We start from the raw sequence: 18,127 nt of genomic DNA on the forward strand, positions 1-18,127 counted from the left end.
AGAATAGGGGAGTCTGAAACTAGGGGACATGGTTGGTTTAACGTCCATCTCAACCCCATTCGCCTATAACCTTTGACACCCTTTTTCTTTACAAAAGCTTATTTGAAAACACAAAACTCTGTCTGAGTTCAAGTTTTTTTTTAATTTTTTTAATTAGTTTTTCAAAACATTTTACAAATTAAAAACCCCAAATCCCAATGAGGAACATTAAAACAGTGCAAAATTAAGCATACAATAACAATATGCTACAAAGGAAGAGAATTTAGCAAAAAAAAGCACCTAAATTAAAGACAAGTAAGCTTAGTGTCCTCCCCAAGCCCCACAACACAAGAAAAAACAACAGCAACTCCAGACCAACCACAACACAATATAGAGAGTATAAGTCAGGACAGCCGAACTCCCAGACTGTGAATACACTCAGCAACAGAGGATAATAATGCCTTCTACCAGAAAAAAAAAGGAGCTGAAAGCAAGGGACCGAAAAGAACAAAAAAACCCTAGTCAAGAGGAAGGTTATGAAAGTACTCGATAAAAGGTCCCCAGCAAGTTTCTAACTTATTATTAAATTATTATTGTGACTATAAATTACACACTTGATTGTGTGGGCCCATTGTGGGGGCCCACTGTTCCCGGAACTCCCCCATCGTTCCAATGACCACCACTTGCTCCTTCTTCAAGGGCAGCGGGGCAAGAGCGTACCCCGGGAAGAGGGGCAGCCAGTCAGCTCAGGCAGAGCCCTCGACGGTCTGAATTGATTTATCTTACATTTGGGAATAACAGACCTTTCTGGTCCAACAAGCCCATGGCACCCAATCACACGTGTGTGTGCGTGTGCACCCTGAACTCCTGGTGGAGTCGTTGGGGCGCCGTCGTGACAAGCCTTTTGCACCGATCTTTTTGGTGATTGCTCATCGTACGGCATGTCTTGGGCATCCGAAACCTGGCGGAGATCATCCCTCTCCAGGTTTTTTTTCACGAGGTCGAGTTGCTGGCTGACACTCAACACGGATGGAGAGTGTGCACTGGAGCCAGCCGGATTTGAACTCGGGACCTCTCGCCGCGAAGTCCAGCACCGTAGCCACTACGCCACCAGCCAGAACCCCTACACTTTTAGAATGTGGGAGGAACCGAAACTCCTGAAGGAAACCTACATGATCATGGGGAGAATGTACAAACTCCTTAAGACAGTATCAGGACTTGAACCTACCCCTGGCATGGTAATACCATTGTACTAACCACTACTCTAAATGTGGCCCTTCCTGAGCAACCCACCTCTCTCCATACTGGATAAATGAAGATCAGAGGGAACTGGAACTGGAACTGAAGTGTAGCCAAAACTTTAGGATCAGCGCTTCCAGATATTCAAATTCAAGTGTGTTTTCAGCAAGGACGAGCTGTTCTCCTCAGTCCGCGGATGAACATACGCAAGCACGGATGCCTGACTTCCACCGAGTGAACACTTGAGGGCAGCACAGACAGGAGTGGCCAACCCCCAACCTGGCACGGACTCCATCCATGCCACACTGTCTCTGGTGGCTCTTCTCCTGGGCTGCTGCAGCAGGCAAACCCACGGCTTGAGACCCAATCTTCACGACAAATGAGGCCGTTATCTGTCTCTCCAAAAGACAAGGGAAACAGACTTGCAGCACTTTACGTCGCCAATGTCCAACAGGGTCTTGCGATCGCAAGAGAAACATCCAAGACAGTCACCGACTGTCAGACGGCACACGGCCTTCGCACACCGGCTCCAGTGCCTTTCCGTAGCAGCCGGTAACGCAACCAGCAGTGTCCATCTCCTTCACCAGTGAGCAGCTCACTAACGGGGTAGACCTGCAGCACCTGAAGTCTTTAACGCCCAGCGTTGTCTTGCGATCAGAAAATAAGACATTTAAAAAACACAGAAACACCTTTGGTTGGAACTGGAGAGGCAGCCGCATCTGAAACGCCGCCATCTTACTGGAAGTAAAGGAGCTGCAGCCTTTAACGCACTGACTATATCAAGAACCTATTAACCTTTGCTTTAAATGTACCGAATGACTTGGCCTCCACAGCCATCTGTTATCAGCTTACACTGATGAGTCCAGCTTCACTGGGTTCTCACTGGTTCAAGTGGCATTAAAACAGGGCCTTCAATCCACTAAACCAGAAGAGACTGCAGAGCTTTTGATACTAATAGTGCATTCTCTGCAGAAGGAACCCTAGTGTCTGCACGGACAACACAAATTTGCATATCCTTAAGTTATTTCTAAATTACTGTGTGAGGTAGCAAAGGACTCTCAAAGTTTCTAAAGTGTGTTGAAAATGTCGAGCGTCTCTAAGCCATCAGCAAAAAGCAGGATTTCCCTGTGGCCAGTCATTTAAGTTTCAGTCTCCACTCCCATTCCGACTTGTCAGTCCATTTCCACCTTTTCCACCACGATAAGGCCACTGTCAGGTTGGAGGAGCAGCTCTTAATTTTCTGAGCAACACACACACACACACACACACACACACACACACACACACACTCACACACACATACTCTCACACACACAAACACTCACACACACACACACTCACACACACACACTCACACTGTCTCACACACACACTCTCACACACACACTCACACACACACACACTCTCACACACACAAACACTCACATACACACACACTCACACACACACTCTCTCACACGCACACTCACACACACACACTCACACACACACTCACACTCTCACACACACACTCTCACACACACACAAACACTCACACACTCACACACACTCACACACACACTCACACACACACACTCACACACACACTCTCACACACTCACACACACACTCACACACATACACACTCACACACACTCACACTCACACTCACACACACACAGACACACACACTCTCACACACACTCACACTCACACACACACTCACACACACACTCACACACACACACACACTCACACACACTCACACACACACACTCACACACACTGACACTCACGCTCACACACACACTCACACACAGACACACACTCACACTCACACACACTCACACACACTCACAGACACACACACTCACACTCACACACACACTCACACTCACTCACACACACACACTCACACACACACTCACACAGACACACACACTCACACTCACACACACTCACACTCACACACACACTCACACTCACACACACACTCACACACACACACTCACACACACACTCACACTCACACTCACACACACACTCTCACACACACACTCACACACTCACACACATACACACTCACACACACTCACACTCACACACACAGACACACACACTCTCACACACACTCACACTCACACACACTCACACACACACACTCACACACACACACTCACACACACACACACTCACACACACTCACACACACACACTCACACACACTGACACTCACGCTCACACACACACTCACACACAGACACACACTCACACTCACACACACACTCACACACACACTCACACACACACTCACACACACACTCACACAGACACACACACTCACACTCACACACACACACACTCACACTCACACACACACTCACACTCACACACACACTCACACACACACTCACACACACACACTCACACACACACACTCACACTCACACACTCACACACACTCTCACACACACACACACTCACACACACACTCACACACTCACACACACTCACACTCACGCTCACACACACACACTCACACACACAGACACACACACTCACGCTCACACACACACACACACACTCACACACACTCACACTCACACACACTCACAGACACACACACTCACACTCACTCACACACACTCACACTCACACACACTCACACACACACTCACACACACACTCACACAGACACACACACTCACACTCACACAGGCACACACACACACACTCACACTCACACACACACTCACACACTCACACTCACACACACACACTCACACTCACTCACACACACTCACACTCACACACACTCACACACACACTCACACAGACACACACACTCACACTCACACAGGCACACACACACACACTCACACTCACACACAGGCACACACACTCACACTCACACACACACACACTCACACACACTCACACTCACTCACACACACTCACACTCACACACACACTCACACACACACTCACACAGACACACACACTCACACACACACACTCACACACACACACACCCGGGCAGCTTCTATGAAAAAGACTATACAGTTGACCTTTTGGATGGAGATCCTTCATCTGTCCTGATGAAGGGTCTCGGCCTAAAACATCGACTGTACTCTTATCAGTAGACGCTGCCCGGCTTGCTGATCCTCCAGCATGTTGTACGCGTTGCTTGGATTTCCAGCATCAGCAGATTCCGTCTGGGTGGCCTCCAACCTGATGGTGTGAACATGGACTTCTTCAACTTCTGGTAATTTTCCCCCTCCCCCTTTTCTCTTCTTCAATTCCCCTCTCTGGCCTCTTAGCTCCTCTCCTCACCTGTCCATCACCTCCCTTTGCTGTCCCTCTCTCCTATGGTCCACTCTCCTCTCCTATCAGATTCCTTCTACTTCAGTCTTATACCCTTTCCACGTATCACCGCCAGCTTCTTACCTCCACCCCCACCCCCACCGAACTGGCTTCACCTATCACCTCCTAACTTGTTCTCCTTTCCCTTCCCCCCATCTTCTAATTCTGGCATCTCCCCCTTTCCTTTCGCGTCCTGATGGAGGGTCTTGTCCTAAAACACTGACTATTTATTTCCATGGACACTGCCTGACTTGCTGAGTTCCTCTGGCATTTTGTCTGTGTGTCGTTCTGGATTTCCAGCATCTGCAGAATCCGCCAGCGCCCAGGTCAGGCCTTCTTCTTGCTGCTGCTATCAGAAAGAAGGTGAAGCCTCACTTGGAGTATTGAGAGCAGTTTTGGGCCCCATATCTAAGACAGGAAATCCAGACATAGGATGGGCCTGTACTCACTGGAATTGCAAAGAATGGGGGGGGGGGGTGCCATTGAAACCTATTGAGTGGTGAAAGGCCTTGATAGAGTGGCTGTGGGACAGGATGGTTCCTATGGTGGGGTGTCACACTCAGAATAGAGGCGTGTCCTTTTTGAAGGGAGATGAGGAGAAGTTTCTTCAGCCAGAGGGTGGTGAATCTGTGGAATTCGTTGCCACAGGCGGCTGTGGAGGCCGAGTCATTGGGTATACTTCAGGCAGAGGTTGATAGATTTTTGATTAGTCAGGGCACGACGGGGTACGGGGAGAGGGCATCAGACTGGGGCTGAGAGGGAAAATGGATCGGCCATGATGAAATGGCCGAGCAGACTCGAAGGGCCAAATGGCCTAATTCTGCTCCTATGGTCCTATTTACTTTGAACTTTGAAAATGTTAATTCCCTGAGTGACTCTGAAGTAAATCTTGTAGCAAAAACAGGCCATTAATTGATCCAGTGAGCTTGGCACACTTGGTACAATATTCAAGGATTCCAGCCAGACAGAGATATGCAAAGTCCCTGATCTGGAGTTCTCCATTTAACATGCATGACTAATACTGCAGAAGACAAATTTCTCTCTTGTAAAATATCCGATTCTGTTTTTTTGAACTCTCTTCCCCAAAGGACTCAATTACAATGTTTTTTTTTTCCGTCTTCTTGAAACAGAACAGCCATGGGTTTGAAAAGCTGAGGCAGGTGAAGGATTATAAAAGGTGTCAGGCCACGGGAACAGAACATCAGTGTGCATTTTAGGGATTATCCAGGCAACTTTTCACTCAAATCCCAGGCCGTGCTTCTTTGCAATGGGTCAACTATTGAGGTAATTGGGGGCCACTTCATTGAGCTCCTCCACTCTATCCACCACAAGCGGGACCTCCCAGTGGCCAAGCATTTTAATTCCAATTCCCATTCCGACATGTCAATCGATAGCCTCCTCTGTTGCCAAGGTGAAGCCACCCTCAGGGTGGGGGAGCAACACCTTTCATTCCAGTGAGACACTCAAAATGCTGGGGGAGCTCAGCAGGTCAGGCAGTAGCAATGAAAAAGTATAAACAGTCGACATTTCAGGCTGAGACGTATCATCAGGACCTTATGTTCCATCTGGGTTGCCTCCAAACTGAGGGCATGAATATCAATTTCTCCTTCCAGTGAAAAAATTCCCTCACCCCCTCTATTCCTCACTCCGACGTTTCACTTCTTCTCACCTGCCTATTGATCCCCTGGGTCCCCTCGTCCTTCCCTTTCTCCTATTGTCTACTCTCCTCTCCAATCAGATTCCTTCCTCTCCAGCCCTTTACCATACCTAACCACTTGGCTTCACCTTCAAGTTGCCTGCCTTCCCCTTCCCCACCTTTTTATCCTCCCTTCCTCCCCCTTCCCTTTCAGTCCCGAAGAAGGGTCTTGGTCCGAAATGCCGACTGTTTATTCCCCTCCATAGATGCTGCCTGGCCTGCTGAAGTACCTCCAGTATTTTTGTGTGTGTTGCTCCGGTAACTTAATAACTTATTCAAATAAAAAACAGATTCATAATTTGGTATCTGGCAGAGTATTGGATCTACCTGTTACGGCAGTGGATATAATTTATCATAATTTCTGTGCTGAGGGAATGTTTGGATGTCTTGAGTGGGGAGGGGAGATGACCTCGGCCCTTCCTGGATTCTGGGTGTTAATGAGGTTTCAAAGACGAAGAGGAATATTCACCAACGTGATTGCTCCAGCACTTGACAAGGTCACATCTGATCACATCAGGTTATAAGACAGTAAGGCACAGGAACAGAATTAGGCCATTTGGCCCATCAAGTTTGTTCCATCGTGGCTGATTTAATATCCCCCTCAATTCCATTCTCCTGCCTTCTCTGCATAACCTTTGACTGCCCTTACTGATCATAAGAGCGTGTCCATAAGGCATTGGCCATTCTGCCCATTGGGTCTGTTCCACCTTTTCATCATGGCTGATCCATTTCCCTCTCAACCCTATTCTCCTGCTTTCCCCCATAACCTTTTACACCCTGACTAATCAAGAACCTATCAACCCCTGCCTTAAATGCACTTATTGATCTGGCTCCCACTGTCACCTATTAAAATGAATTCCACAGATTTGCCACTGTCTGATCTAAAGGGATATTCGTCCACTCTGAGGCTGCACCCTCTGGTCCTAGAACCACCCCCCCCCCCACCATAGGGAACATCCTCTCCACACCCAGTCTATCAAGGCCTTTCAACATTTGCTAGGCTTCAATGAGATTCCCCCCTCATTCTTGTAAACTCCAGTGAGGACAAAACCAGCACCATCAAACACTCCTCCATTCCTTAACCCTTTTCTTCTCACAATCACTCTCTTGAACACCTTCCCCACCCCCTCCAATGCCAGCACATCCTGTTTGTAGGTAAGGGGCCCAGAACTTCTCATAATACTGTTAAGTGTGGTCTGACCAATCCCTTATAAAGCTTCTGTGTTACGTCCTTGACTTTATATTCTAGTCCTCTCTTAATGGATGCTAACATCACATTTGTCTTCCTCACCGCTGACTCATCCTGCAGATTAACCCTTAGGGAATCCTGCAAGAGGACTTCCGAGTCCCTTTGCACCTCGGATTTTTGTATTTTCCTCATGTCCTGGATTCCCCCACCCTCACCCTGAGTATGTTCACCCGCTTCAACTCCACAACACCCTGGCCGAGAGAGTTTTGGAGATTCCCAAGCATCTGAGAGAAGGAATTCTCCCTCTGCCCCGTTTGAAGCCTGAGACTCCACTTGTCATTCTCTGTGCCGCCGGGTAAGGGCCTCACAGCAACATGGAGGGCTGGAGGGCCTGTACTGTGCTGTAGTGTTCTATGGTTCTATTCCACCAGGAGCCGGCCGTAATGAGCTGGCCCCTGCTCGCTGAGGTTGCACGATCCAGGTCGCCTCTTTCAGAACCAGAATCAGAATTATTATCACTGAGTAATGCACACAAAATGCTGGAGGACCTCATCAGGTCAGGCTGGACCCGCCGAGGGGAATAAACAGCCGACATTTTGGGCCGAGTCTCCTCTTCTGGACTGGAAAGGTACAGGGAAAAAGCCCAAGAGGTTGATTTGATGGGGAGGATCCAAAGATGGTGCTAGAAGGTGACTTCTTCCAGTTCACCTGTGGAACACATTAAATTCTTCTTTACTTTTTCAGGCGGCTGGGCTCCCGTCAGCGTCCACGATCTACAGCTGCACTCAGGCCATGCTTCTTCAGGGCTGACTGAACGGCTGAGCATTCTTAATATCTCCAGGAGCCAGCACCTTGGTGGACGACCTTTTTCCTCGCTGGTGTCGCCGACAGAAGCCGCAGGAGACTGGGACGTTGGGACAGCAGTGTGTCGCTGCAGACTGTGACATCGAGAGAGTGAGCTGCTGGTCTCCCCTTTCTCCGTGGCAGGAGTGACACCTCTCCCTCCCCCATGAGAGAGAGAGCGAGAGCCTGTGGCATGTCAAAGTGCTGCGATGGACAGCCATCTTCTGATGGACCCTAGATTATGGTACCTTTGGGGGCTTTGCTGTTGCTTGTATGGCCGATGGTGGGGGAGGGGCTGGTGCTACGGCTGAGGCAGGTGGGAGGAGAGGAAGGGGGAGGGTTGACACCTTTGCCGATCTTGTGCATGGGAGGGGGAGGGGGGCTTTGGGCTTCTAAAGTTTTCCTGTCATTCATTCTTTGGGGCTTTTTCTTCTGTTTCATGGATGTCTGCAAAGAATAAGAGTCTCAGGTTGTGTTCTGTATACATTCTCTGATATTAAATTGAACCATTGTTTAGTCCTTTCCATAGATGCTGCCTTTATGAAAATTCAACATGGCATCTAAAGCTTTGACAAACTTCTACAGATAAGCAGTGGCGAGTGGATTGACTGGCTGCATCACGGCCTGGTACGGAAACACCAATGCCCTTGAATGGACAATCCTACAAAAGTACCAGATAGGGCCCAGTCTATCACAGGTAAAACCCTCCCCACCACTGAGCACATCTACATGAAACATGGTCAGAGGAAATCAGCATCCATCGTCAGGGACCCCAACGCCCAGGCCATGCTCTCTTCTCACTGCTGCCATCAGGAAGGAGGTACAGGAGCCTCAGGTCTCTCACCACCAGGTTCAGGAACAGTTACTATCCCTCGACCATCAGGAAGGAGGTACAGGAGCCTCAGGACCCACACCACCAGGTTCAGGAACAATTACTATCCCTCGACCATCAGGAAGGAGGTACAGGAGCCTCAGGACCCACACCACCAGGTTCAGGAACAGTTATTACCCCTCAACCATCAGGAAGGAGGTGCAGGAGCCTCAGGACTCTCACCACCAGGTTCTGGAACAGTTATTACCCCTCAAACATCAGGCTCTTGAACCAGAAGGCACTCAACTTGGCTTGCCCCAACACTGCACTGTTTCCGCAATCTATGGACTCACTTTGGGATGGCAAACCACTTCTGCTGAAAAATTGCCAAAAACAGTCATGGTCGTGGAAGGACCATGATCACCCATGTCTAACAGCATGGCAGAAAGCCAACAATCAAATCGTTTTGCAGAACAAATTTCATGACAGTTCAGTTGTAAAAAGCCTGATTCTGATTCTGTAAATCTTGTCAGTAATTGACAGGACCGTGTGTAGCAGAGGTGAGAGGTTGGGGCTCTGGGCTCTGACTTCGTGTCACAGACATTTCAGAATTCCAATACGTCACTGATTCTCTTCTACCAGTCATATCCTCAGAGATCTCCAGACATCGAGTCAAATCTTATCTCCTCTTCACAAGCCCAGGCTGACCATGCTCTGCTTTTGCAAACAAGCACCTTGTAAGGATTAATAAGGCATCTGTTTTCAAAGAGAGTAATGATGTTACTGTAACAATAATGTCCTTCACTCCTTTTCGTCTGTTAACGTTTGGCTTGATCGGGGGTGTTGACATAGCATTGAACAAGTTGTGAATAGAGAAATTATTTGCAGTCTCTCAGACTCTGGCGTGAAATAAAGATGAACAGACGTGACAATGGAATCCAAATTGTCTTTGCAAATGCTTTAAGCTGAGGCAACCTAAGCACGGGAGCAGGTCTGGAAGAAATTATCAAACCAAACATGTTTGACTCCAATTAGTGCTGATGTATTGCACTTGCATGAAATAAAACTCCGAGCAGCTGTATTTTGCTGGTGCTGACTGTCAGAACCAGAATCAGATTTAATATCTCTGGCATATGTTGAGAAATTTGTTATTATGCAGCAGCAGTACATTGCAATACATAACGATAAAAAAACAGTAATTTACAGTAAGAAGTAGCATCATCATCATTATGTGCCGTGTCGTATGTCGTGGACGAACGTGGTCGTGACCATTATTGTTCTCGGCAAGTCTTTCTACAGAAGTGGTTTACCATTGCCTTCTTCTGGGCAGTGTCTTTACAAGACGGGTGATCCCAGCCATTATCAATGCTCTTCAGAGATTGTCTGCCTGGTGTGAGTGGTCACATGACCAGGACTTGTGATCTGCACCGGCTGCTCAAACGACCGTCCACCACCTGCTCCCGTGGCTTCACGTGACCCTGATCGGGGGCTGAGCAGGTGCTGCACCTTGCCCCAGGGTGACCTGCAGGCTACTGGAGGGAAGGAGCGCCTCACACCTCCTTGACGTATCTCAATCCTGCCACCCATTGCAATACATAAGAAATTTTATAAACTTCAACAATACACAGTACCGTGCAAAAGAGTCTGGCATATATATATATATATATATATATATATATATAGATACCCTGGGTGCCTAAGACTTTTGCTCAGCACTGTAGTAATTTTGTGTATTACACTGTACTGCTGCCATAAAAAATCACAAATTTCATGGCATTTGTGAGTGATGATAAACCTGATTCTGATCTGGGTCTCTATTGTGGACTGAGAGTGGGAAGGGGGCAGGGAGAGGGGAATCATGGTTGGGGAAAGGGGAAGGGAGAGGGGAGGGAGTGGAAAGCACCAGGGAGACATTCTGTAACGATCAATAAACCAGTTGATTGGAATCAAATGTCCTTTCCTGGCGTCTCAGGGCTGGCTGTGTCTGCACCCGCCCCTTGGCACTCCTCCTCTGCCACCTGTCCCACATCCCTCCCACAGCGCTCCAGCCTCACCAGTACCAGCATCCTTTACCCCCACCAGGTTTTCAAACTCAGTCTCCACTCCGCGTTGACAAATACAGTTCTGTGTAAAAGTCTAGCTACCTATAGCACCGGAGCTATCTATATTTATGTGCCTAAGACTTTTGCACAGGAATGTATGTGGATGACTGGAGTTTAGTGGGACTTGGGCCAACTCTGAGAAGTGGGATCAGTGTGGGCAGAAGGGCTGTTATCCATTCTGTGCCACTCTTTAACCTTCAAAAAACATGTGTTCGTGTTGCCACGCTGTAACGTGAAGGATTAGCTTACTTGTTGGTCGAGAGCTTCTTCAACAGGGCTGGTCATTGATTGGTCCATTCAGCAGCTCTTTCCCATTGGTTGCCATGTGTGTCATGGTGCTGGTGTCCGGCTTCAGGAGCTTTCCCTTGCCTCCTCTTCACACTGAGGTCGCGACAAGTGCTGAAGAACCATTGGGAAAGTATACTGCAGATTAGGAGGGCCCACACACACACTCTCAGCTAAGTATTTGCTTGCCGGGTGTTCAGTTTTGTAGTTTATGTAACTTAGGGGTGGCTCAAGTGTCTGGTCGAATGTTTTGCTGTTTGTAAGTAAATGATTAATGTGCTTATTTGTAATCAATGTCTTCTGCCTCACTCACCAAACCTGTCAACACCCCCCCCCCCCCTTACTAGTAACACACACTCAGTGATGGGCTTAAAACGAAAATCGTGGATTTTTCTGAGAGGGGATATGGCAGGTCACAATAGTGGGACTAGATGAAGAGCTGTAGGGCAAGGATCTGTGTGAAGCATAAACACAGGAAAGGCTAGATGGGCTGAATGGCCTGTTTGTGAGCTGTGCATTCGATGTGATTCCAAATGTCCACATCCGGATTATCACTGCAGTAGAAAATACTTTGAAGTAAGCCTGTTGGTAATTAGCGGATGATATTTACACTGACTGCACAGCTAATTGATCAAATCAGGGAAAGCGTAATTACCAAAATTGACACCTTAATATATTTTTTAAAATTTTCTTGTTAAGGCAGCAAATCAAGGACTGAGATCCTATCCAAGCTGTGTGTAATTGACAGTTTGTCGACGATTGTCTGATTGCTTGGGTAGCTCCCTCAATTAATTTGACAGCAAGCGAAAATTGAGATTTAAGCCATTTACACTGCGATACTAGGGCATGTTCTCTGCCAAGGCTTTGCTTGGTCAGACCCCTGAGTTACATGCTCCTTTCGCAGTAATTCTCTACTTCACTGGGTAACTATTTTGTCCCCCGCAATGTGATTGTGACGATTCAGTCTCCTGCACACCAAACAGATTGATAAGTGCATTAAACGTTCAGAGGTTCATTTATAATTAAAGTATGCATGCAGTATTCAACTCTAAGATTCACCTTCTCCAGGTAACCATGAAACAAAGAAAATCATGGAAATCCTTCAAAGCCAAACATCAAAACCCACCCACCCCCCCAACAAACCCCAAAGTCTCAACCCCCTCCCTCACACAAAAAAAACTAGCGGATCGCTCCACTATGGAGAGCGACATTCTGGCATATGTCTTGAAATTGGTTGTTTAACGATAATGAAAAAATCTATAGGTTACAATAAGAAGTATATAGAGTCCTTTGGAAAAGTCAGGCAGTTGTCATCTAGCCACAATCCTAGCTGAATCTGATCAGATGTTAGGACAGCAGACCAAATGCTTGGAGTGAGACATGGGGTTGAAGGTAAACTTAGGGAATGGAGGCAGGAGTCAACCATGTAACCCTTCGCTGTCTGAAAGGTGTTTGGACAGTCATGTACAAAAGTCCTTGTCACGTATATATCGCTAGGGTGCCCAAGACTGTTGCTCAGCACTGTAGTCATTTCATGTATTGCACTGTACTGCTGCCACAAAAAAAACAAATTTCATGACACATGTGAGTGATGGTAAACTTGATTCTGATCTGGGTCTCTATTGTGGACTGAGAGTGGGAAGGGGACAGGATGAGGGGAATCATGGTTGGGAAAAGGGGAAGGGAGAAGGGAGGGAGCAGGAAGCACCAGAGAGACATTAACCAATTGTTTAGAATCAATTGACCTTGCCTGGTGTCTCAGGGCTGGGAGTGCCTGCACCCACGCCACCCCCTGAACCTGGCACTCCTTCTCTGCCATCTGTCCTACACCCTTCCCAAGGCATTCCACCCTCACTGTTCCCAACACCTTTTGCTCCCGGCAGATTTACAAACTTGCTCTCCACTCCTCACTGACAAATACAGTACTGTGCAGAAGTCTTAGGCACCATAGGAAGAAAACGAATATTGAGGTGGTGTACATGGGTTCATTGTCCATTCATAAATCTGATGGCAGAGGAGAAGAAGCTGTTCTCCACTAAACCGCTCTTCAATATGGAACCGATCTGGTGACTATGTCAGCCATTTAATGCATAGTAAGATCCTAGCAGGACCAGTGGGCTGAATGGTCTACTGTGTCCCAATGAAGGGTCTTGGCCTGAAATGTCGACTGCTTATTCATTTCCATAGTTGCTGCCTGACCTGCTGAGTTTCTCCAGCATTTTGTGTGTGCAGCTTCAGATTTCCAGCATCTGCAGAATACCTCGTGTTTATAAGATCACAAGATCATAAGACATAGGAGCAGAATTAGGCCATCTGGCCCATTGAGTCCTCTCCGCCATTTCATCATGGCTGATCCATTTTTCCTCTTATTCCCAATCTCCTGCTTTCTCCCCGTATCCCTTCATGCCTTGACCGATCAAGAATCTATCAACCTCTGCCTTAAATATACCCAATGACTCGGCCTCCACAGCCACCTGTGGCAATGAGTTCATTAGATTCACCACTCTCTGGCTAATGAAATTCCTCCTCATCTCCATCCTAAATGGACATCCCTCTATTCTGAGGCTGCGTCCTCTGGTCTTAGGCACATAGGAAACATCCTCTCCACATCCACTCTATTGAGCCCTTTCAGCATTGGATATGTTTCAATGAGGTCACTCCTCATTCTTCTGAATTACAGACCCAGATCTATTAATCACTTCCCATATGACAAGCCTTTCAATGCCAGAGTAACTTTCATGAGCCTCCTTTGATCCCTCTCCAATGTTTATAACCATTTGCCTATGGTGGTGTTGATTGGAGGAAGAGAATCCTTGGGTCTTCCTGTTGCTGAGTCATGTTCAGCCTAATCTCAGTGGAGCCTTGATCATTACACTGGGCCATTCCTCCTTGGACGTGCTGCTAGTCTTGCAAAGGAATTAAAATACATAGTGCTGAACGTTCTGAGGAGCCTCCCTGCTAAGGAATGAGGCACGGCTCAAACACTATCTATAAATTCGTCGATGACACAACTATTGTTGGCAGAATCTCATTTGGTGAAAAAGAGGCATACAGAAATGAGATGGATCAGCTGGTTGAGTGGTGTTGCAATAACAAATGTGACTCAATGTCAATGAGACTGAGGAATTGATAGTGGATTTCAGGAAGGGGTAATTGGGAGAACATGGACCAGTCCTCATCGAGGGATCAGCAATGGGAAGGGTGAGCAGCTTTAAGTTCCTGGTTGTCAGCATCTCAGAAGATCCTTCCTGGACCCAACATATTGATGCAATCATGAAGAAGGTTTGATATCATTAGCAGTTTGAGGAGATATGGTAGGTCACCAATGACTCTTAGTTGGCCAGTGTTCACTCTGGACTGCACAGCAAATGGTTCTGAGTGCAGATCTAGCCGGCTCACTGCACGCTTTCCATCCATGCTGGGTTGAGTGTCGTGCTAGCAACTTGGCCTCGTTAAAAACAAACAAATGCTCAGGAAATGACAAGGTTGCCTCCCGAAACACCACAAGGCGCGGAGGAGAACAACAACATAGCAACGGACTCTTACAATTTTCAACAGATGTCTGGTGGAGACCATACTGACTGGATGCATCGCTGTCTGGCATGGAGGGGCTGCACAGGGTTGTAAACTCAGCCAGCTCCAAACACTCCCCACCATCGAGGACATCTTTAAGAGCAGGTTCCTCAAGGAAGTGGCATCCATCATTAAGGCCCCATCACCCAGGATGTTGCCTTTTCTCATTGCTACCATCAAGGGAAGGGGTACAGCAGCTTGAGGATGCCCACTAAACATTTTAGGAACAGTTTCTTCCCCTCTGCTGTCTGATTTCTGAATGGATAACTTTTTTTTTGTTCTCTTTCAACACTACTTACTGTGTTGGTCATTGATGCAAATGATGGATTTCATTGTATGTTTTTGGTAAGTAAAGCCAATCTTTAATACATAATCTTTAAAATTGAAACTGACCTCTTTAATCGCTCTTTCTTGTGCTGAAGTTTCTCTGACCTGGACCACTCTATTTTTCTCTCTCCACAGATGCAGTCTGACTTACATCATAAGACATAGGAGCCGAGTTAGGCCATTCAGCCCATCAAGACTGCTCCCCATTCCATCATTGCTGATCATTCTCCTGCTCAACCCCATTTTGTCTTCGCCCTGGAACCTTTGACACCTTGACTAACTAGGAACCTATCGATCTCCGCTTTGAATATACCCAATGACTTGGTCTCCACAGCCATCGATGGCAACGAATTGCACAGATTCACCACCCTCTGGCTAAAGGAATTCCTCCTCATCTCTGTTCTGAACGTTTGTCCTTTTATCCTGAAGCTGCACTCCCTGGTGCTGGACTCCCCTGGTATAGGAAGCATCCTCTCTATCGAGGCCTTTCAATGTTTGACAGGTTTCAATGAGATCACCCCTCTCGCTTCTGGAGGACTCTCTCCTCGCAAATGAACAGTCCATCCCACGCCACGGACATGCCCTCTTCTCATTGCTACCATCACACTCAGTGTTCTAGGGGCAGCTTCTACCCCTCTGCCATCCGATTTATAAATAGACAATGAACTCATGAATATTACCTCACTGTTCCATTTTCGAACTGTTTATTTATTTTGTGATTTGTGGTAATTTTAACATCGTTGACGCCATACATCAGTGATATTTCTGATTCTGGGCCGTGTACAATATCTACCAGAAATTGTCATTAGGTTCGTAAGATGCATCAGTTGGAGAGTTAGCCAATGAAATGCGACACCAGCACCCTTGCCTCAGAACTCTTCCTGTATCAACGCCTTCTGCTGCCTTCAAAGGTCTGCGTCCTACTGAGATCGCAGGATCCCTCTGTACCATGGAGTCCTCACTTGCCCTTCCAGCACCTCCTGCAGCTCTCCTCTCACCCCTTCTCCCTGGGCAGAACTGAGTTTGAGTTCCCTTGGTTCTTATTTTTCACCCCATCTGCACCACCATTACCATCTGCTCCAACATGATCTCACCACCAACTACACTGTCCCAACTCTCTCCCCCCCCCCCCCACTCTCTACTTCTGCAGGGCCACTCTCTCCGTGACTTGCCCACTCCTTCCCATCATCCGGCACTTCACCCTACAACCACGGGACAATTTACAATGACCAATTATCTAACCAACCAGGTGGGTCTTTGGACTGTGGGAGGAAACCAGAGCACCCAGAGGGAACTGACACGGAGGGGAGAATGTACGAACTCTTTACAGACAACGGTAAGAATCGGACCTGAGTTGCTGGTACTGTAAAGCGTTGCGCTAACCGCCACACAACAGGCACTGCCCCATGGTACACCTTTAAATGTGTATAATGGAAACAGCACTAAATAATCTTGAATCTTGAATGTGTTCAGCCTCGTCCACAACTCTCTGCAGTTTCTTGCAAGCACAGGCAAAGCAGCTTTCTGAGGTGCATTGATTAATAATTAGTGAGCATCAAAGGGGAAATGCCTTTAGTTTCTCTTAGCTTCCATAAGACCAAAAGACATAGGAACAGAATTAGGCCATTTGGCCCATCAAGTCATTTCTGCCATTTCATCATGGTGGATCCATTCCCGTCTCAGCCCCAATCTCCTGCCCTCTGCCTGTACCCTTTCCTGCCCTGACTAAACAAGAATCTATCAACCTCTGCCTTAAATATACCCAATGACCTGGCCTCCACAGCCTCCGGTGGCAACAAATTCCACAGATTCACCACTCTCTGGCTAAAGAAATTCCTCCTCACCTACATTCTAAATAGACATCTCTCCATTCTGAGGTTGTGTCCTTTGGTCTTTGACTCCCCCACTGCAGGAAACATCCTCTCCCACATCCACTCTATTGAGGCCTTTCAACATGTGACAGGTTTCAATGAGATCACCCCTGATTCTTCTGAATTCCAATGAGTACAGGCCCACAGCCATCAGACGCCCCTCATATGACAACGCTTTCAATTCCAGAACCATTTTGTGAAACTCCTCTGACCTCTCTCCAGCAACAGCACAAAGGGCCGAAAGCAGCTCACAATACTTCAACTGGATCCTCACCAGTGCCTTATACAGCCTCGGCATCACATCTTTGCTTTTATATTCCAGTCCTCTCGAAGTGAATGCTGACGTGACATTTGTCTTCCTCACCACAGACTCAACCTGCAATTTAACTGAGGGAACAGAGGCAGGGGTGAGCCTTGTTGACCATGATTTCCATGTGTTTGGACCAGGACAGACCAGTGATGTTCACAGCTAGGAGCCTGAAGCTCTCAACCCTCTCGAGCTCATCTTTACTGATGTGGACAGGAGCAGATGCACTGCCCCCCCTCCACCCCCACCTTCTTGATGTCTATGCCCGCTTCCTTTACGCCCAGTCCAACAGGCATCGAGTGTGGGTCTGCCACGTATTCATGGTGAACTTCAGGTCTTTGACGCTTGTCTTCTTAATGAGCTGAGCAAAAGAGATGTTCACATGGCAACAACATGGCACACTCTCTCGGAGCCGTGCAGGTGGAGTGACACAATTTTTATGGTACAAAGCAGACACGGTCTGAGGAAGCCCTGTCACTTGAAAGGGAGTTGAGGTACAATGTGGAACATGCTCTTCCAGACTCTCAAACGCACCACCCAGCAACCCTGGATTTCATGCTGGC

Source organism: Hypanus sabinus, chromosome 18 (genome assembly GCF_030144855.1).
Source record: "Hypanus sabinus isolate sHypSab1 chromosome 18, sHypSab1.hap1, whole genome shotgun sequence".
NCBI lineage: Eukaryota > Metazoa > Chordata > Chondrichthyes > Myliobatiformes > Dasyatidae > Hypanus > Hypanus sabinus.